The sequence below is a fragment of the Asparagus officinalis genome, chromosome 8 (genome assembly GCF_001876935.1).
Source record: "Asparagus officinalis chromosome 8, Aspof.V1, whole genome shotgun sequence".
In the NCBI taxonomy this organism is placed as follows: domain Eukaryota; kingdom Viridiplantae; phylum Streptophyta; class Magnoliopsida; order Asparagales; family Asparagaceae; genus Asparagus; species Asparagus officinalis.
This window is the reverse complement of record NC_033801.1, coordinates 79,726,201-79,748,771: the sequence shown is the minus strand read 5'-3', so window position 1 is coordinate 79,748,771 and position 22,571 is coordinate 79,726,201. Positions and strand designations below refer to the sequence as shown.

At 31.9% G+C, this 22,571-nt stretch overlaps 1 pseudogene; it reads right to left on the bottom strand.

Annotated features, from left to right (window-relative positions):
• Positions 1–5,568, bottom strand: part of LOC109821423 — a 15,755-nt pseudogene extending 10,187 nt beyond the window's left edge.

Here is a 22,571-nt window from a genome sequence, read left to right as displayed (position 1 = left end):
GGGGGGGGGGGGGAAAAAAAAGATTTTAAGTGTAAAATCAGTACAAAGAGGCAAAAGTAACCCAAAAAAAGGCAGCTCTCAGATTATTCTTATATAGCATCAGAACTTCACGTTTTCATAATAGCGTATATTGTCAAATATTATGGGCTACAATCATGAAGAATACAAATTATGGTTCAGTTTTCCTAAAGAAAGTCGAAAATAAAGCCATGTCATGGAAGAAAAGCTATTTGGGAAAAAAAAAGGTTCTAAGTGTAATAATAATAAAACATGCAATAGTAAAGAAAGAACTTTCAATGAAAAGAATTCGATGAAGTACTTTAAAAAACAATATACGGAGAAGTGATGAACAAGAAGCAATATCAGAAAAGATTAAGAAGCAACAAAATGACAAATACATTTTGCTTTAAAATGTAGGAAAAAAGTATGAAGAACCCGTTAAATATAGTTTTTATCATAGCTTTCAGCGAGGAAGATAAATGCCAAGAAAGATAAAAATGCATATCACCAACATATATTTCATATACCTAATCAGCAGAAAAATGGAAAGTCCTACCTTGCCATGTGTTTCATATATCAAGTTAAAACAAATTTAAAGTTTTATCTCACCTGTGCAATGCATCGGAGACATTAAACCTTCAAAGAAAAGTTACCATTTTTCTTAGCCTACCTTGCCATCTATAAAAATTCTTCCTAATTTTACATGATCTCAATGCCAAGTAGCAAGTACCAGCCCCATAACAGAAGATACATCACAGTCAATAAAGAAAAGAAGCATAAAATATAGGCCATGTTCACTAAATATCATATCCTTACTCTTCCTTGCTTTTTATGAGTAAAATATGTCAACCATGACATAGGGGACCTATTCATTTTGCACATGCTCAACATCCAAACCAAATTTGAGGGAAAAGCTACGGATGAAAATAAGCATAAATATGAAAGGTGAGGGAGAAATGGCTAAGACAGATAACCTTCTTCCATCTGGATAAAATGCCAAAGCATTGATTGGCCCAAAATGTCCTTTTACTCCCGCAATCTCTTCTTGAAGAATCTGCGACCAAGCAGGTAAAGTAAAAACAAAGTGTTACCTAGACCAAGCAGGTAAAGTAAAAACAAAGTGTTACCTATCTATTAATGCCAACAATGGTAGAGGAATAAAGTCTAACAGCAATTTAGTGAAACTATATATGTTATTTTTTAATTCTTATGTCTGAGCATTATAAATAATGTCATATCTAATTCACCTTATGAAAGAACTTCGCTTCAAATTTCCCGGCACGGTGATCGGTCATTGTAACATTGACTGCATCCTGACCATCCCCAATTACGACCTGAAACCAAATGGGAAGATACCACCATTATTCAGGGAACAAAAATAACATGTCATGTTAACTGAAACCTCCAACATCACGAAGAGAAACCAAATACTATTATTTAAAATAGTAGTACACCGACGAGTATCAAGTTAGAAAGCTTCTCTTCAGCATAAGTGCATCTTACTTCCAAGACAGCTATTTGAGTTATAGGGACAGTGCCTTATCTTATTCACAAATGAAAAAAATGGTTGCTTTGAAAAGGGGAAATTCGGAAGTTATATCCCTTTAGGGACTTTATCAAGAGCTGTTATAGCTTACAGTTCACATCCGACACATTCTCCAATAACAGTCACATGTTTCAATAGTTAGTTTTTCACAGAACAGCAGAATAATAAATTAAATAATCCAGCATGGAATTCAGGCTTTAGATGGAGAGCTGAGCTTTTGAACAGACTATTAGGTAACAGATATCCTACCTACAAGACGACTCATTTATCTCTAATCTAAACACATCTCTTAGATATTTGTATCCTTTAAATTTGTTGGTCAGACTAACTAGGGAAAGGATACAAGCAGATCAGCAAGTACATGATGCAGAACAGTCTGAGTAGATTGTATCTTAGATCTCTAGAAACTAGTTACCCTTTTGAACCATACCAATTAACCCTCGCACCAGTGTTTTAGAAGCAAAAAATTAGCAAGAAAGTTCAAACTAAGAAAAAAGAATAAAAAATTATTCAAAAAAAACAATTTACTTTATTGGATACCTCTGGCACCCTCAAAATTTTAAAATAGAGTCGGACACCTTTCGCTTCTTCCAACACACACCTTAGGCTAATGTATAAGAGGCCAAGGCATGCTCTTTAGGCACCAAAAGGCGCTCACCTTAGTAACCTTCATTGCCTGGTGACATACAAATATCACCTTGCCTGACCACCTGAGGCGCTAAGGCACATTGCTTTTGAAATAAGGCCTCACTTTGTACAATACCTACTTCATTCAGTATACAAACCACTTGCAAAATCCCAATTATGAACATTATACCTTAGTGCTAAAGAAGGACAATTGTTACTCCCTAAGCAAATAACTGGACGTTTCATTTTATGAAAATTTCATATTCCCAGTGCATCCAATTACATTTGTGCAGTTGAAAGTTAAACAATTATATTTGTTTTCTTTCAGTCTATCTTTTCTAATTGATCTGTGTTTGTGTTAGATGCTTACATTATAACTCCACAGAAAAAGCTTGTGAGCCCAAAACCAGCTTCTATTATTCAGTGTTCTACATACAATCAACACATACATGCAGTCAGTTATGAGCATACATGGTCAAGAAGTGGAGATATTGCACATGCATTCACTGGAGCACTTGTTGTATAGGTCTTCAAAAGTGACAGTGTTTTGATATCCGAAAGCTGAAAAGAAAATGAAGTGAACCAAAAATAGAAAGGTCAAATTTCATGATAAAGAGAAAATATGCGTTATTATTTGATACTACCTTAGCAGATTTATCCAAGGAACTTGACAGGAAATGAGATCCATCTGCAGATTTTGAAATTGAAGTGATTCTTTTCTGATGACCAGTTTCTTTATCTGATTCCATCAAAAGGCTTCCGGTCTGCATGTTTAAAATAAGGATATTAACAACATACTTTCCGCTGATTATGAGACAAAAACTATCTACAATTGGGAGCTGCAATATGAATATTGATCATGTTGTGAGTATAAATTACAATCATAAAAAAAACCTAGGAGAACATACCTTGCATATTAAACCAAGTTCCAACATGATTGACAATTAGGAAGGGTTATAGTACTTACTAGGAATATGCACATGGAGAATTGCTAAGCAGCACTTCTACTAAATAAGCTCTCTTTAAAATGTTTTGGACAAGGAAGAAGGGGCCATGAAGGTGGTCCTTGAACTAACATTTCCAAGAGGAAAAGCCTTGAACTAACATTTTCAAGAGGAAAAGATTTTGCATGAAAACATCTACGTAATCTCAAGCTCTTATATCGTTTCTATGTATTGTATCACTCATGGCCTGTGTAACATAATAGGTTTTTCTTATGTGAGTAAATTATCTTTTAATATAAAATTTCATCTCCACATATGAAAAAATTTCCTTTATAGAGCTTACTTTATTATGACCATAACTTGTATTGCCTGTTGCTATCGAGATTATGAAATCACTTACATAAGACAGCAAAACGCTGCAACAGAAAGATAACCTAATTCTTCAGTGCACAAAAAAGTTAATCTAAGGTAGCACACAGGTATACCTAGCTTCATCAACCATTTATGGGTGACAAAAACATAGCTAATAGTTTTGTCTCAATGCAAAAGAAATACAAATATTCATAATACAACTACATAGTTCTTTTTATTTCCATCACTGCGGAAGACCAGACATCAAAAAATAAAAATTAAAAATGACGAACAGAGAAAACATGTTTACGTGGGAAAGGTAAGGAAAAAAATTATATAACCCTCTAAGAAAGGTACAGAAGAAAGTAAAAATAAAAATGTCCTAGAAGAAACAAATGAAAGGGGAGTCTCACATCAGGATCCCATGTACGGAGTATTCGATCTTCTCCTCCGGTTATAATAGTCTTATTCAATGATCCCAAAACAGCCCCAGTGATTCTCCCTGGACCCTTGATGTGAGCACCAATTCACCTGTTTCTGCAAGAAAATAACCAAAAACATTTTTAACTGGACAATCGAATTTGCATGAAAATGAAGGAAATTTTTAATAAAGGAATCACATACATTCGCTAGGATCTCTGGCAATTTGTTTCGCTTGAATAGTGGGAGGATGGCCCATAAAGGGGTCGGTAGTTATAATAGCAAGCTTATCACCAACAGAAAATTGTACTGATCTCGCAGGAGCATCAAAGTTGAAAGTGTATAATTGGGCTCCTGTTTGGACATTCCACACCTTTGCAGTTTGATCAGCACTTCCCGTAATAGGGCGCATGGAATCCCCTGAATTCAATGAAGGCAATGGTTAACTACTATACCAGTAATATGAAGATGGTGTAAACAGGAAAAGAAACAAGTAGAACCATTGGAAAATTTGGGCCATATGCTACCAATCATGTCCTACTAGCCCTGTTTATGTGCATCAACCTTCGGTGTATAATTTATAAATTTTCCTTTTCATAATCTTTTATATGCCAACATTTGGGTGATGGGCAACTCTTCACTTACTATCATTCTAAAAATGATAAAGCATTCTGCTGGTTACACAACGCATGAATATTTGGGGATCCAGAAGACAACCATACCTATGTTGTTAGTTATTTAGTGTTATAACTTAATCATATTACTTGTTTACAAGAAAAAGAAGTGATAATTTAAGACAGACGAGTGACATAATGCGAAATCACGGGGTAAAGGGCGCCCATAAAAAGTTTGACTATAAGCATCAATTTAAGGGAAAACAAAGATGGGCACGTCAAAACAATTCAGGATGACATTATGACAGTAACATGAGATGAATGGAGCACAAGGAGTACGCCTGACAATTAGAACAAAAGAGACGCCATTCAATACAACTGAATGTCAAAGGTTTAATTGCAGTTCCGACTCATTTTCATTTACATTGGCATTTCTTCAACACCATTCGCACATAATACAAACAAAAATTTATGGTGAACGAAAAAAAAAAGAGGATGAAATAGTTTTCCGAATCACAAATAGAAATAATTCATCTAATATAAAAATATTAAGCAAGCAATTGAAAAGCAAGAAACAATTGCTTCTTGAAAAACTACAACATTAAGCGGCGTAAAACAAGATCAAATTCCCTTCGTTAAGGAAAAAGAAAGTAAAACCTTCAATAATGAATGGGTAGAGTTAAATTGCTCTGGTAAAGTATAATCCCTTTGCTTACAAAAACATCACATGAAGGTTCAAGATCTCAGCTTTCTCCAATATCACCTAATTGATCAAAAATAGACCACAATAAAAACAAAGAGAGCCAGAGAGCCATCGAGTTATTGCAATTACTCGAAACAACGCAGCTCCAAACATCGCAGCTTCTTTATTTTCATTTTTATTTTTACTGAGGAGGAAGAGAAGCGAGAACTGTGTGAGTACGGGGAGTGAGGGAAAACCCTAGCCCATTACTAAGCGCCTCATGGGCCGGGCCAGAGTGACATGCTATATAGAATGTTTATTAGAGAAAATGCTTAGGATGGGCCAACACTTACCAGCTTTCTTTATGCATCTATAAGGTGACATGAATATCTTGTCGACAGCGTAGACATAATAATTTCCAAACTAACACTGTAACTATTTGTAAATGGCATAGATTATCCATTCTATTGAGCGGTGTTCTGACGGAATACCTAATCTTCTAAATGATACCAAATGTCTCTATTATACATAAGTATCTTCCTGTGAGTTTAGTTTACTGTACAGGCTAACATTCATGTTGATGTCGTTGCATTAACTTTTATTTATTTTTTTCCGAATTTTTTTTGCTTATTTATTGTTTTCGAAATTTTTTGCGACAACCGCTAAGATTGCTTTAAAGATCCTTTGCTGATTTTTCAGGTTTATACGGATGGCCTTGTGATGCGGGACTCATGATCATGTTTGATGAGTTTTTATAAGATAATAAGATCTAATAAGTTCTAGGTGGGTCATAACCCACTTAATATGAGTAATTGTTTACAACTTAGGAATAAAATGGTTAATAGATAGTATAGTGATTGATATTAGCATGAACATAACTAAATATAATTAATGTAGAGTTATTATCAACATGCTTATTATATTATACTATATTATAGTTAATTTAATATATTAGTAATTTATTAAATAATATAATAAATAAATATCCTTATATAATACTATAATAACATATTAAATACCAATATTAATATATTAATAATGATTATATAATAATAAATAATAATAATATATAAATTACCTAATAAAAATTTATTGGTAATAAATAACAATATAATAAAAATATAATAATATACTATACATTAGTGTAATCTCTATAGTATTGATTAAATTTTTAATAAATAAATTGTAATAAATTAATAATTATAAATATTATATAATAGTAACATATTAATAATAATGTAACAATATTATAATAACATATTGTGTAGTAAATGTAATATAATATATAAAATATGAATATATTTGTAATAAATAACATAATTTATTATAAAAGAAAATAATATTTAATAATAAAAATAATTTTTTTCTAACAAATGTTAATGTAAGAATAATATATTCATAATATAATAATATTTTTTATATCATAAATACTAATAAAAAGAAATAAACCTAACAACTAAAAACATATAATATAAAAAATAAAAAAAGAAAACAACAAACAAAACAAAAAAAAAAATAGAAAAAAAAAATATACATTCATAATAAAAATATTAATATAATATACAACAATAACAAATTGATATACCAAAATAATTAAATATATAATTATTTGAAAATAATATGTAATAATTATAATATAATATAACTTATTAAAGTATAATATAATATTATAATGCATTATACAATATTATATTGCATTACATTTAATACTTATAATACTATAATAATGTAAACTAAATATTATTACATTTTATTTACAATATATTTTATTATAATTAATATATAATATATTAATAATATGTTTAATACTAATGTTATAATGGGTCAAACTAGTGTTGACCAAAAATACTTAACATTGTTATGAAACAATTAAATGATGTGGATGTCCATTCAGTTTCCCAAAGAGATTGATACATTTATTACCCATTGATATTCTCTATGAGTAATTAATATGATTCATGTATCATCATCTTAGTTTGTATATAAATAGAGGTATTCCTACATCACTTTGCAATGAGAAATTGAGGAAATAAAATTCTTTCTACTTCTTGTCTATTTTCTCTACTCTACCTTATTAGTTTTACAACACGTTATCAGCACGAGACTCTATCATTGAAACAATCCATTTCAAGTCCATTAGATTCATCGTTTGGCACGTGTTCATATTTTGGGTAAACCTTTGAGGTAAAATTTCTCTTTCCAATTCAATTCATTTTTCACTATGACTAACCTTACAAAACAAGAATTTATGCTTCTTGATATTTCTGAAAATAACTACTTTTCTTGGATGTTAGATGTTGAAATACATCTTGCTGCAATGAGTCTTGAAAATACTATTGTGGAAGAAAATGAAACATCAAATCAAGACCGTGTCAAAGCTATGATTTTCCTTCGCCATTATTTGGATGAGGGATTAAAAACTAAATATCTAACTGTGAAAGATCCACTTACTATGTGGAATAATTTGAATGAGAGATTTTACCACCTGAAGTTGGTCGTGCTCCCAAAAGCTCGGTATGACTGGCTTCACTTAATGCTACAAGATTTTAAAACAATCAATGAGTATAATTATGCAATGTATAAAATTACCTCTCAATTGTAATTGTATGGAGAAATTTTTACTGATGACGATATGTTAGAAAAAACATTCTCCACCTTTCATGCCTCGAATATGCTCCTGCAGCAGCAATATCGAGAGAGAGGATTTAAGAAATACTCTGAATTGATTTCATGCCTCCTTTTGGCTGAATAAAATAATGAATTATTATTAAAAAATCATGAATCCCGGCCTATTGGTGCTAGCCCATTCCCTGAAGCGAATGCAACTCAATCTCAAAATCATGGTTGTGGGCGTGGACATGGCCATGGAAGAGGCTGAGGATGTAGCCGTTGTCGTGGACGAGGTCATGGCAAATATGTGCCTTATAATCACAATGATCATAATCATGGCAAAAGACAAAACAACTCCCAGAAGCGGGAAAATAATGATAAGAAAAGTGAAGAAAAGAAACATTATGAGGAAATATGCTACCGGTGTGAAATAGAAGGCCATTGGTCCCGTACCTGTCATACGGTAAAACATCTTGTTGACCTCTATCAGGCATCATTAAAAGGGAAAGGCAAAAATACCGAGACAAATTTCACTGATCAAAATAATTTTTATGATGATCTTGTTGATATCACACACCTCAATGTAGCTGATTTCCTTGAGCAACCTGAAGTTGCGAAATGATCCCATGACAAATACCTGATATTTTAAATTTTGTTATTTATGCATCTTTTATGTAATTTTTTATGAATTTTATAATTTATGGACTTTTATTGATATTTACTTTTATTTGTAATTTTCTTTGTCATTTCTTCTTGAAGAAGAAATTGATGTCAAATATTTAGGATCAAACAATAGTGATGATAATATTTGTCTCATTGATAGTGCTACAACACACACTATACTTAAAAACATGAAGTATTTTTCTCATTTGAAAATGGAAGAAACAAATGGTAACACAATAAGTGGTAGTGCTAAATTGATTGATAGCTACGGAAGAGCCACTGTATTTCTCCCCGAAGGAACTAAAATTATCATAAATAATGCACTACTCTCGATAAAATCTCGAAGAAATTTGCTAAGTTTTAAAGATATCCATTGAAATGGATATCATATTGAGACAATGAATGAGACAAATAGTGAATACTTATTTATTACAAATACCATTTCTGAAAAGAAATATGTATTAGAAAAGCTGTCTGCTCTATCTTCTGGTTTATATTATACAAAAATAAGTGCAGCTGAAATTTATCACCTTATAGACCAGAAGTCTACTAATCCCAATGATTTTATGATTTGGCATGATCGCCTTGGACATCCTGGTTCTATAATGATGAGGCGAATAATTGCAAATTCACATGGCCATTCATTGAAAAATCAAAAAAATACTAAATTCTAATGAATTCTCATGTGTTGCTTGTTCCCAAAGGAAGTTAATTGTTAGACCATCACCAACGAAAGTGGGAACTAAATCCCCTACATTCCTAGAACAAATTCATAGTGATATATGTGGGCCTGTAGATCCACCATGTGGACCATTTAGATATTTTATTGTGCTAATTGATGCATCAATAAGATGGTCACATGTATGTTTATTATCTAGTCGATTGCAACCTGGCGTTTGCGATATTGCTTGCTCATATAATTAAATTAGGAGCAAAATTTATTGATTATCCCTTTAAGAAAATTCATTTAGATAATGCTGGTGAATATTCATCACATGCTTTTGATGATTATTGCATATCTATTGGAATAAGTGTTGAACATCATGTAGTTCATGTTCATACACAAAATGGTCTAGCCGAATCATTTATTAAACGGCTTCAATTAATTGCAAGACTATTGTTAATGAGGTATAAACTTCCTCTATCTGCTTGGGAACATGCTATATTACATGCAGCAACACTTGTGTGAATTAGGCCGACAAATTATCAAACTTATTCTCCCTTACAATTAGTTCTTGGCCACGAGCCCAATATTTCTTGTTTAAGAATTTTTGGTTGTGCGGTATATGTTCCTATTACACCACCTCAACGTAGTAAAATGGGCCCTCAAAGAAGATTGTGGATATATGTCGGGTATGAATTACCTTCTATAATTAAATATGTTGAACCATTACCAGGTGACTTATTTACTACAAGATTTGCAGATTATCATTTTGATGAATCACATTTCCCGACATTAGGGGGAGGTAAAGATCAACCAAATAAGGAAATTACTTAGAAAATATCATTAGACTTTCTTGATCCTCATACAAAATAATGTGAACTGGAAGTTCAAAGGATTATACATTTACAAAAAATTACAAACCAATTACCGGATGTTTTTAGTGATTCTAGAAGAATTACTAAATCACATATTCCAGTAGAAAATGTTCCGATTAAAATTGATATCCCAGAAGGACAAATTAAAAGTGCTAACGAATCTAAAGCACACCTGAAGTGTGGTAGACCCCTTGGTTCCAAATATAAGAATCCTCGAAAGAAAAGAAGATTGAATGATCAAAATATTGCTAATGATAAAATTCAACCTCCTGAAGAGGTTGCTCCTAAAGAGCCAACTCCTGAAGAGAATGAAACTATAGAAAATTCAATAAATTTTGTCATTACGAGAAAGAGTTGGAACCAAAGAGAAGTAATTGTCGATAATGCATTTGCATATAATGTAGCACTTGATATTATGGAAGAAGACGAGGATCATGAACCTAGATCGGTTGATGAATGTCGACGAAGAAATGATTGGTCAAAATGGAAAGATGCGAACCAACCTAAATTAGATTTATTGACTAAACGAAAAGTTTTTGGATCTATAGTCCAAACACCTGAAGGTGTAAAGCCAGTAGGATATAAATGGGTATTTGTGAGGAAAAGAAATAAAAAAAATGAAATTGTGAGATATAAAGAAAGACTTGTAACCCAAAGATTTTCACAAAGACCGAGAATTGATTATGATGAGACATATTCTCTAGTAATGGATGGAATTACATTTAGATATCTTGTGAGTTTAGCAATACATGAAAAACTTGATATACGTCTGATGTACGTAGTCACTGCTTATTTATATGGAACATTAGATAATGATATCTATATGAAAATTCCTAAAGGATTTAGCATGCCTGAAGCATGTAAATCAAATCCTAGAGAAATGTACTCCATTAAGTTGCAAAGATCTTTGTATGGACTCAAGCAATCTGGACGAATGTGGTATAACCGCCTTAGTGAATGTTTAGTCAAATAACGTTATACAAATGACCCTATATGTCCATGTGTTTTCATAAAAAGAAATGGGTCAAATTTTATGATCATTGCTTTATATGTTGATGACCTTAATCTGATTGGAACTCCTGAAGAGCTCCAAAAGGCGATTGAATATTTGAAGAAAAAATTTGAGATCAAAGATTTTAGGAAAACCAAGTTTTGCCTTGGTTTACAAATTGAGCATTTAAAAAATAGGATTTTTGTTCTTCAAACCGCTTATCCCCAGAAGGTATTAAAGCGGTTCTATATGGATAAAGCACATCCATTAAGTACCCAAATGGTCATCAGGTCACTTGATCCTACTAAGGATCCTTTTAGACCAAAAGAGGAAGATGAAGAGATTCTTGGTCCTGAAGTACCATATTTCAGTGCAATAGGTGCACTAATGTATCTTGCTAATTGTACAAGACAAAATATACCATTTTCTGTGAATTTATTAGCAAGATTTAGTTCACTCCCACAAAACGACATTGGAATGGTATAAAGCATATTTTTTGCTATCTCCAAGGAACAATTGATCTTGGCTTATTTTATTCTTATAATTCTCGACCTGAATTGCTTGGATATGTTGATGCTGGGTATTTATTTAACCCGCATAAAGCAAGCTCTCAAACTGGTTATTTATTTACATGTGGGGATCCCGCTATTTCATGGCGATCAACAACAATCAATTGCTGCCACTTCTTCAAATCATGCTGAAATAATAGCAATTCATGAAGTCAGTCAAGAATGTATTTGGCTAAAGTCAATGATCCACTATATCCGGAAGAATAGTGGATTATCTCTTGAAAATAAAAATCCTCCGACTATTTTGTTTGAAGACAATGCAGCTTGTATAGCTCAATTAAAAGGAGGATGTACTAAAGGAGATGGAACATAACATATTTCACCAAAATTCTTCTTTACACAAGATTTGCAAAAGAATGGTGAAATCGTTGTGCAACAAATCCAACCGATTGATAATCTGGCAGATTTATTCACCAAGGCATTGCCGACTACAACTTTTGAGAAATTGGTAAAAAATATTAGAATGCGTTGGTTGAAAGATCTCAAATGATATTTGAATCAATGGGAAAAACTAATACACAAGAATAGTGCACTATTTTTCCTTCACTAGGATTTTTTCCCACTGGGTTTTTTCCTAGTAAGGTTTTAAGGAGGCATATTCTTTGTGTAATGTTGGACATCCAAAGGGGAGTGTTATGAAACAATTAAATGATGTGTATGTTCATTTAGTTTCCCAAAGAGAATGATACATGTATTACCCATTGATATTCTCTATGAGTAATTAATATGATTCATGTATCATCATCTTAGTTTGTATATAAATAGAGGTATTCCTACCTCACTTTGCAATGAGAAATTAAGGAAATAAAATTCTTTCTACTTCTTGTCTACTTTCTCTACTCTACTTTAGTAGTTTTACAACAAACATGATGTTTTGAAAACATTTTAAGGAAAAACACAACACCATGGTATTTTTTTACAAAAACACAACAAGAAAAAAACCATGGTATCTAAACGAAGCCTTAACATTGTGTTTTGAAAATATTTTAAGGGAAAAACACAACACCATAGTGTTTTTTAACAAAAACACAACAAGGAAAACACCATGGCATCCAAATGAAGCATTTATATTATGTTAGATATGATATTAATACTTTCTCAAACTCAAAACCAAAACACCAAATTTAAAACACCTAAAAAGTGTTTTGAAATAAGTGTTGTGTTTTTGGTTTGAGGATGATTTAGCTCAAAAAACACCATGGTTTCCAAACGCATGGTGTTTTGTTTTGGGCAAAAACACCATAAAAATGAGTAAAATACCATGGTATCCAAACGGAGTCTAAGAAAACACCCATACATAGGTGCGTTTCAAAAATTTTAATGTGCCGTTATTACACTACAGTCACCTCGTGTAGTGACAAATCCAAAATTATTAGGATGGGGAGCTTAGCATTATTGATGAGAAACTATGTCACGTTTATTAGCAATTAAATCATTTTTAATTTCATTAATTCTAAAGATATTGTCCGTCGTAATTTGGTGATTCAAAGACTTCCATGTAACTCAAATAATGTTACATATTTTTCAAAAAAATATGCAAAATTGACATTTTTATCTAGTAAAAATGTTTCTTATTATATTGTAAACTTTTTTCAAAACATTTAGACTATATTTTTCATCACCCTTTTGCAGTAGTGGGTTGGGAATAAGAGGTGGGAAGGGAAAATAAATAACTGCCTGCAGCTTCGGTGCTCCATGAAGAATTGTTGGAGCACCAGTGACATATCTGTAAATAAATTACTTAAAAATAGCTCTCACATCTTTAGATAGATAGATTTGACAGTTAGAAGGTGTTCCATACCCAAATTTGTAATTAACTATAATTTTAATTAGGTAAAAAAGTTATTTTAGGAATACAATTTAGGAGAAAAACAGAATTTATGATTAGTTGAATTATCCAACTAATTAATATTTCACGTTATTATTTTTACAGCATTATCATGTAAAGCTCCGCACTTTCCATAAGAAAAAAAGCTCCGCACTTTCCATTAAAGCAAAATTCTCCACGAGGATTCTCCCAAAATTCTCGTGAAGAGAAGCGCTATGAAAGGTACCACCATCTTTTTCCTTTTAAAAAAAATTTAATTATATAGAACACTATATTATGGTCATTGTTCTTCACCTCTATAAAGTCATTGGATGATGATTAAAAGACTCTAAAGTAATTATGTCATGTGATGCAATTTATTGACTAATCAAAAACTTAATCTCTATGTTTATAAGCTAATTAATCAAGACGACTACAATTTTTACTACGGAAGCTCGTACAGTTTGCATGCATTCACTCTCTCTATCACACATGAACACGTGGCCATTATGCATTATATTAAAGACTTTTTGTTTAGGTTCATAGTTCAAAGAGTCATAAATTCCATCATCTGAGACTTAAAAATTATACAATGCTGAACTAGTAAATTTTTTTGTGATATAACTATAAACCTTTTATTGACTTTCTTTGAAAGAAAAAAAATAATTCTTTGAAAGAAAAAAAATAAAGTCACAATCACATATATTTAAGCGATTTATTTAGGAGTTATAATTTTATTTTTCTTGTACTTATTTTTTATATTTAATTGAAATGCAGAAAATGTCAGAGAGGAGTCTATTGGTATTTATTGCAATCCAACAAAAATGTTCAATATCATAAGTGGCTTAACATATGTACAAAACAAGCGATAGTGAATATGGGTTTGGGAGGTATTTTATATGTTCCTGATATAAGAATGCGTCTTTGCCTTTGTTATTGGTTAATAATTAAGGTAAATATAGAAACACGTATAATTAAAATAAGAGATTGCGAGGTATCACTTTCAGAAAAGGATGTCATTTACTTTATGGGATTACATGCTAAAGGTGATATTGTTATGCTTTGCAATGAAAATGTTAACCCGACAATTTTAAAATATTATGTTGAATCATTCACAAAGAAAATTACAACTAGACTCTTTATAAATTGTATTAGCTCATCTGATGGAGCAAATGATCATTTTAAGAGATCTTCTTGTTGGGTCCTTTTATTTTGATGATGATTCACAAATAATTTACAACTAATATTGTTTGTCTAGTGTTTGTATTTTTGTATTTATTCTAGGGAAACAATATGTTGGAGGATGGATGGAATCGAGCATTCACGATTATATCCAATAGATGTTGGCGGAATTTTGGAGTGAAGCAAATGCAATTCAAGTTGAAGATCCAAGTTCAAGCTTCATCCACAAGTATACCAAGATAGAGCTTCGTTGAAGATCACAAGCTTGGGTATATTTAGTTTAGGAGTTTATACTTGTGTGTTAATACTTTAAGCTCATATTATTCACACACACGTATTTGTTGATTTTATCAAATTTATACTTGTGTGTTAATACTTTAAGCTCATATTATTCACACACACGTATTTGTTGATTTTATCAAAACATAGATGTTTTTGTGAAAATATTGTTTTATTAGTTTATAAACTTCAATATCAGATTATACATAGTTTATCAAGTCTATAAAATTGTTTTACGATGTTTCAAAACTTGGTTTATGTCAAAACATCAAATTTCATGTATCCCACATTTTCATGTTTTGGACATATTTGAAAAATAATGATATTTTATATTTGGGAGGTGGTTTTTGAAAACTAGTTTTTGTAGCATGTGTATTTGTGACGCGCCTGGGTTCACACAAAGCTGCAGTCCAAGGTAAAATCAGGAATGTCAAACCTGTCATGCACTACACCGTGCAATAATACGTTTCACCATCATAATAAGTATCCATCTAGTGGAATCAACAACAGGTGTAGGTACAAAACAGGCAAAAGAAAATATAATGGAACAGTAATAAACAATAGGTGATCTGAAGAAAATAGTCATCACTGATATGAGTAAATAAATCTCTGAGAAGAAACAATATCTGAGCTGAATACAAATGTCTCGACACAGGGAGAAATAACATTTAGGAACCTCGCCTTTACAAAAACTAGAATAAACTCTCAATTGTTCATAAACAAAATTTATTGTGGAGTTCAAACATATACTAATAATATCTATGAATAACTGCTAGAGCAAATCCATCAACCTACGGCTCTCCGTGCACCTGGCTCGTTACCTGAAAGTGGGGAAACAACGAGCGTCAAAGCTCTATAGCGGGTAACATCACAACCAACCCCAAGGGAGAGGGCTCGTTGTATACAGAAAATACAGATAATATATAATAGATACAAAATCATTAGTCCTAACAAAGAGGGCTTTAATATTTAGGAATTTACAACACGAACATAGGTACGTCGAGCGAAATAATCCAAACAAGGAAACCCTCATGTATATACCTCGTTATCTCAAGTTGCAAACCCTTAAATATCAAACCCAAGAGCTAGAACAGGAACAATAATAATAATAGGAAGAATCGCACACCCAAACTCCGAACTCATATACTATCTCATGTCACAACTCATGTACAAGTCATGTACAGCATATACAGTATAAATGTCAAAAATCAAGGTCTAAATTGATGTTCAACACATGGACTAAAATCAAAAGTAGTGGATGTCCAACACATGGACTGAAAGGTGGTTGTCCAACACATGGACTGAAAGTAAACGTCCAACACATGGACGAAAAAGTGAGTGTCCAACACATGGACTGAAAAGTAAATGTCCAACACATAGACTAAAAGGTAAATGTCCAACACGAGGACTGAAATGGATTATAGTCCAACACGAGGACTTTAATGGATTATAGTCCAACACAAGGACTTTAATGAATTATAGTCCAACACGAGGACTTCAATGGATTATAGTCCAGCACGAGGACTTTAATGGATTATAGTCCAACACGAGGACTGAACAAACTATACCAATATCTAAGCGATATGCGAAAAGATAAACTTCACAACTTTCACACAATTAATTCTAACAACTAATTTGGCTGCACCAATCTGGCTGCCTACGTACCCTCTTTCTCAAGGGATCAAGCCTCCCGTAGTTCATCAAAGATATTCATACAAATATATGCAACTCTAGTTTAAAACCGTTTATCACAACAAAACTAACATAATATGTCAATAGCAAATCAGCATCATATCCATTGGGATACACTATGCGTATTACAACATACTTATGATTATAAGTGTAACAATCGAAGCGTGCTAACAAACTCCGCAAACACATCTCAAAACAACGCAAACAAACTTCAGAACAAGAAACTGAGGCAAACTGCCCAGGAAATGATCTGCGCTTACTGTTAGTAAATAACCATATCATTTGCTAGGAAACTATTTTTAGAAATAGTTTTCTGTTTTAAAAACTAGATTCACACATCTTTCAAATGGACCTAGTTTGGTTAGATTTGAATTAATTTGTTATCGTCAAAATATCCATTAATCATCATATATGTGCAGCAGTTTTCCTGCAAGACATGTTGTTGGTAAAAAGATATATCTTTCTCTATACAAATCCTTTTTTAAGATTTCTTTTATTTTTAAAAAAACTAGATGCACATATATTTCATATGACACCAGTTTTATTCAATTTGAAGTTCAAAATCAAAACCAGATTTCAGTTTAAGTTGATCACACGGGTTGCAGTTTTCTGCATGACATGTCGTTACTAAAAAGACTATATCATTCTCAATATAAATCATTTTTAAGATTTTCTTTCTGTTTTAAAAACTAGATTCACATATCTTTCATATGACTCCAGTCTTGTTCAGTTTGGAGTTCAAAATCAAAACCAGATTTCAGTTGAAGTTGATCACACGGGTTGCAGTTTTCTGCATGACATGTCGTTACTAAAAAGACTATATCTTTCTCAATATAAATCATTTTTAAGATTTTCTTTCTGTTTTAAAAACTAGATTCACATATCTTTCATATGACACCAGTTTTGTTCAATTTGGAGTTCAAAATCAAAACCAGATTTCAGTTCTATCATTAGATCAAAATTATCATCAAAAATCAAATTTTTACTTTAACATAACAGTAAGCTTAAGCAAGCATAATATCGTTCTTAACTTGCTAAAATTTCAACTAATTACTGGGAAGGTTGGGAAGGTTTGGGTAGGAGATAATCTTGCCTTAAAGACGTGTGTAAGCCTCTGAAGATGATATGAAACGACCGCTTACCGCCAAACACCACAGATCTCACATTTCCTTCGATGTTCGCCTCACGAACTCTCCCAAAAACACAAGATTTAAAGCTAGGGTTTTAGAGAGGAGGGTAGGGGCTGCTAGGGTTTGGTATTCTGATCAAGATAGATCTTTTTTCGTGCACCAACATGTTTTTATATAGCAACAAACCCGATTCAAAAAGCCCAAACCCGAAACCTATTAGAATCTGGAAACAACCCGTCAGTCTACGATATTTTGGCTGTAACTTTCTCATACGAACTCGGAATAAGGTGATCTAAGATTTGTTGGAAAGCTCTTGAAGAGACCTACAACTTTACTGTTTTACATTTTTCCAAATTTCAACTGTATATATATGTAAAATGGATACACTTTTAACTGGTCGTTTTTCTCAGATTCAGGCCGGTGTACGTGTACATGATATCACTTCTATATTCATATATATACATTGAATTGATCTCAAATCAATTCCTAGCATACTCAAATATTGATAAATATCATTTATCATAATATAACATATTTATTATTATTTATTATAAAATAAAAATAAAATTTTAAAATTTTAGGGTTTTACAGTATTATCATGTCTACAATCATTTTCCAAAGTTTTATATTTTTTGGATTTTATTTGATATTTTTAAAGGCACTCTTAAAATCAGATTTTCAGCATGAACATTGTTTGTGCATGTTTATAAGTCGACTTATCAGGTCTAACAAGTCGACTTATGAACTCCTCTATAATGTGCATTTTCTCCTCTGCTAAGTCGACTTATCAAGCAATGCAAGTCGACTTATAACTTTAATTTATAAGTAAACTTATGAAGTGTTGCACAGTTATATATTTTTGACTAGTTTACAAAATAAATTATTTATCTTAAATGGGAAGTGATATATAAGAAATTCTTTCTCTAACATGTTCATCTACATGTTTATAAGCCTCCCTCAAAATTTCATGATTTTTTGAATTTATTTACTATGTCAAATTTATTTTACAAAATCAGGTGTTTCAGCAGTTTTTAGAATCTAAAATATCCGTGTTCAAATATTTATTTCTCACAAATGAGAAGTGATATTTTAGAAGTTATTTTTGTAAAATGTTTATTTACATGTTTATAAACATCATTCAAAATTTCATAAGTTTGGAGTTGATTTACTATTTGTAATCTATTTTACAAAACAAGATACGCAAAATTCCAGACTCTGCCAAAAAACTTGAACTGTCTTCTAAGTCGACTTGAAGTCGACTTATAAGCTGTGTTTTTTACCTTAACGGCTAGTTAAAAGTCGACTTATCACTGTAGTAAGTTGACTTATAATTGAATAACGGCTAGTTTTCCAGACTCCTTATTTTTCGGGTTTTTCGTCCTTTTGCTGGTTTTTTCTTGTGTTTTGGGGTCTCCTATATATACCCCCTTATACCCAGCTCTATAATCACCTAAGAAGAGTTTTAAAAAGAGTTTATTAGTTTGTTTAAGTGTTTGTTTAAAAAATTAGTTTTGTGAAGATTGTTTTACAAGAAGAGGAGATCAATTTCAGTTTGGGCTTTCAATCTTCCATCTCCATCTCTCTTGTTCTAGAGAAGTTTTCTCAACCCATTTATCTAGCTTGTTTACATTTACATTGTTATATTTATATTTGCTAGATTTTAATTGAGTTGATTTTATTTTCTCATTGCTTGCACTCACAACCTTTGAGCTTAACTATTTTCACATATTATATAATTTGGGGTTGTGGTGAGTGTGACATTGAGAGTGAGCTTAAATTGTGTTCTCACCTATTGTAGAGAATAATTTATTTGCATTGTGCTTAATTGTGAGAGCTACACATTGTAATACAATTGTACATCGAGAGGAGTGTGTGGTGAGAGACGGGGTTGTCCCAAGAGGAGTAGCGTCGGTTGTAATTCCTAGAGGTAGGTAGTAATTTTGAGCACTTGAGGAAAACACGGGATAGAGACCAACACTTAGAGGGTGTAGAGTGTGATTACAATTGTGTGTGTTGTAGAGTTTTCGGTAAGCTAGAAAACCGAGTGTGTAGAGAAGTTCCGGCTTCCAAACCGGGTGTGTAGTGGATTTCTCCTCGAGAGTGGGGAGCGGGGACGTAGGTCAGGCGGACCGAACCTCGTGAACATATTGTTGTGTTTGGTTTGTGTCCACTATTTGTTTATATTGTTTCTTGTTATTTCCCTCTTTGCATATATATCCTTGCATATACCTTATTGAGTATCATCATTGTTAGGGTATATTTGTTAATAATTTTTAATCGGCATTAATATCTAATAAGATTAGCAATAACCCTATTCACCCCCCTCTAGGGTACTTTCACTTCTGATGTCAAAAAAAATCTCTTCATACAATTGGGCTAGATTCACTCTTGACTTTTTATTTTCAAGCATTACAAGTTAGAGGGAAAAAATGTGAAGTACGTAAATGGGTGTATGCTTCTGTTACAGGTAAATTCTTTAATTTAAGTGAGCTCATATTTTTATTTTTACTCTTCTATCTTATAATAACTATATATGCTTGACAACTATATTAGCTGTGGTATTATGAGCACTTCAGATTTCTGGGTAATGACTTTGATTACAATGCTAAAAGTCTTCCAATAATAGCACATTGGACTGAGAAGCGATGTGCATCAAGAGAGAATTATGAAAATTTATTTGGTCGCGCTGATAACAAAATGTATCATAAATTACAAAAAAGGTAGATGATTAGTTTGTTTTTGGATTATTTTATATTATTAAACTCAAATGTGCATTATTAATGTTCTTGCTCACAGCTAGTAGTACTATTTGATTTAGCGATGCCTTACATGCAACAAGAAACAACTCAGGCTTCAGAAGGACAATATGCAACAACATCCAACCAAAAGTATGTGACATTTAACTATTGATTATTTATTTAGATTTAATCTAGCTTGGTACCCACTTACCTATTATATTTAATTTTAACTTTGTAAACATGTTTTTAGGAACATTATGCTACTTTTGAAAATAAATCCAATGGTCAAGCTGGTCAAAATTTAAGGCCAAATCATGAAGAAGAAAAAGAAGAAGCGAAGGAGGAGAAGGAAAAAGACGATGATGATGAGGAAAATGATGAGGTTTCAGATGAAACATTTGATTATATAGACAAACATATGCTATCATTTCGTATGGCTTCAGTTGAACGGAGTGTGCATTTCTTAGAAAATAATATAAAAAATTATGTTTGAAATTACACAAGCTATGTTCGAGATGAGAGATGGTGTTTCCACACTCAAATCTGACATCAGAGAAAGCAAATTATATTCAAAGGTTAAAATTTTGGTTAGGCATTATAGTACTTGTAAACTTCGTTTTTACACATATCCTAACTTAATTTTTTATCATCTCTGTTTCTAGAACCATATGCAGAGAATTGAAGAAAAATTATGCAATATTTGTGATGATCACATTTTATTACAATTTTATACCCTTATTATCTATTTTATATGAATAAATATGTCATTAATAATTGTTTTTATCTTTAATTGCAGGTTAATGAAGAATAATACCCAAGATCTCTTATCTCAACAAAAACTCATGAATTAAATGAAGAACACAAGCAAGAGCCAAAAAAACCCAAGCCCAAAATTAAGCCGAGTAGCCTGTAGAAGCCGTAGAAAATAAAAAAATTAAATATGAAAAAATGTAGTCAATATAGTTGGCCGCAAAGAAACAACGATATCTCTCAATCCAGAAGGCGGAATTTAACATATAATTGTTGGCCCTTTGGTTTTGATGATGATTTGCCAAACAATTTACAGCTAATTTGTTTTCTAGTGGTTGTGGTTTATTTTTCCTTTTCAGGACATCAACACATGGTGAAAAGATTTCTATATCAAGAGTTAAAGATGCAAGTTTATATGTGACAATCACCTAGGTATAAGAGAGGTTTGTCTACATATATTGTATGACTTTATTTAAGCTCAATATGTATACACAACACAAGTTTGTTTAAATAATTTTTTATCAAACTTTGTTAGAATTGTTTTTGTTTCATGTTTACATCTCTATCATACTTCATAACATATATAATGTATTCATGAAATATAAATACAATTTCATAAGTCAAAATTCAATTCTTATTTTTATGAAAAACAGGTTTTTTGTACACTGTTAAAAAACAGTGAGCTTTTACAAAATAAAATTGCATTTCCAACAATTCCTTTTTTCAAACATGCTTATTCTCTCATTTATAAGCTTTCCCCAAAGTTTCATATTTGTTGGACAACATTTGCTAACTTTTACATGCACTAAAAATCCATTTTCAAATCTACAGTTTTCATGTATATCTGTTTTCGGTCGACGGAGCGTGTCGCTGCGGTCGACCACAAATTGTCCAGAGACCTTACTCTGGGTTTCAGCCTTTCGCGATCGAACGGTCGTGGATCTGCGGTCGACCGCAAATATAGCCGTTGCACAGTAACATCTAGTTCCCCGTTTTGTTTTCTAATGGGTTTTTGGTCTTTTTACTTGGTTTTTTACTGATGTATTGGGTTGTTATAAATACCCTACTGCATTCAACACTTGAACCATCCAAGAGAATTAATTACTTAAGTTTACAAAGTGTTTAAGAGGTGTTTAGTGCCTTGTTTCAAGCTTTGTTTCAAAAGAGAAGTTTTTCACAAAGAAGAAGCCTTCAATTCAAATTGAGGAATCCATCCTCATCATCATTTCTTCAGTTCTTTGTGTTTATAGAGAAGTTTATCTAAACTCTTTTATATAGCTTATTTGTCAATTTCATATTCATATCTTGCTATATTAAATTGAATTAAATTTCATTGTTCTCATTTATCACACACACAATATTGAGCTTAATATTTTCATACTATATAGTGTGGGTTGTGGGGTGTAATTTAGTGAGTGTGAGCTTCATTTGCGTTCT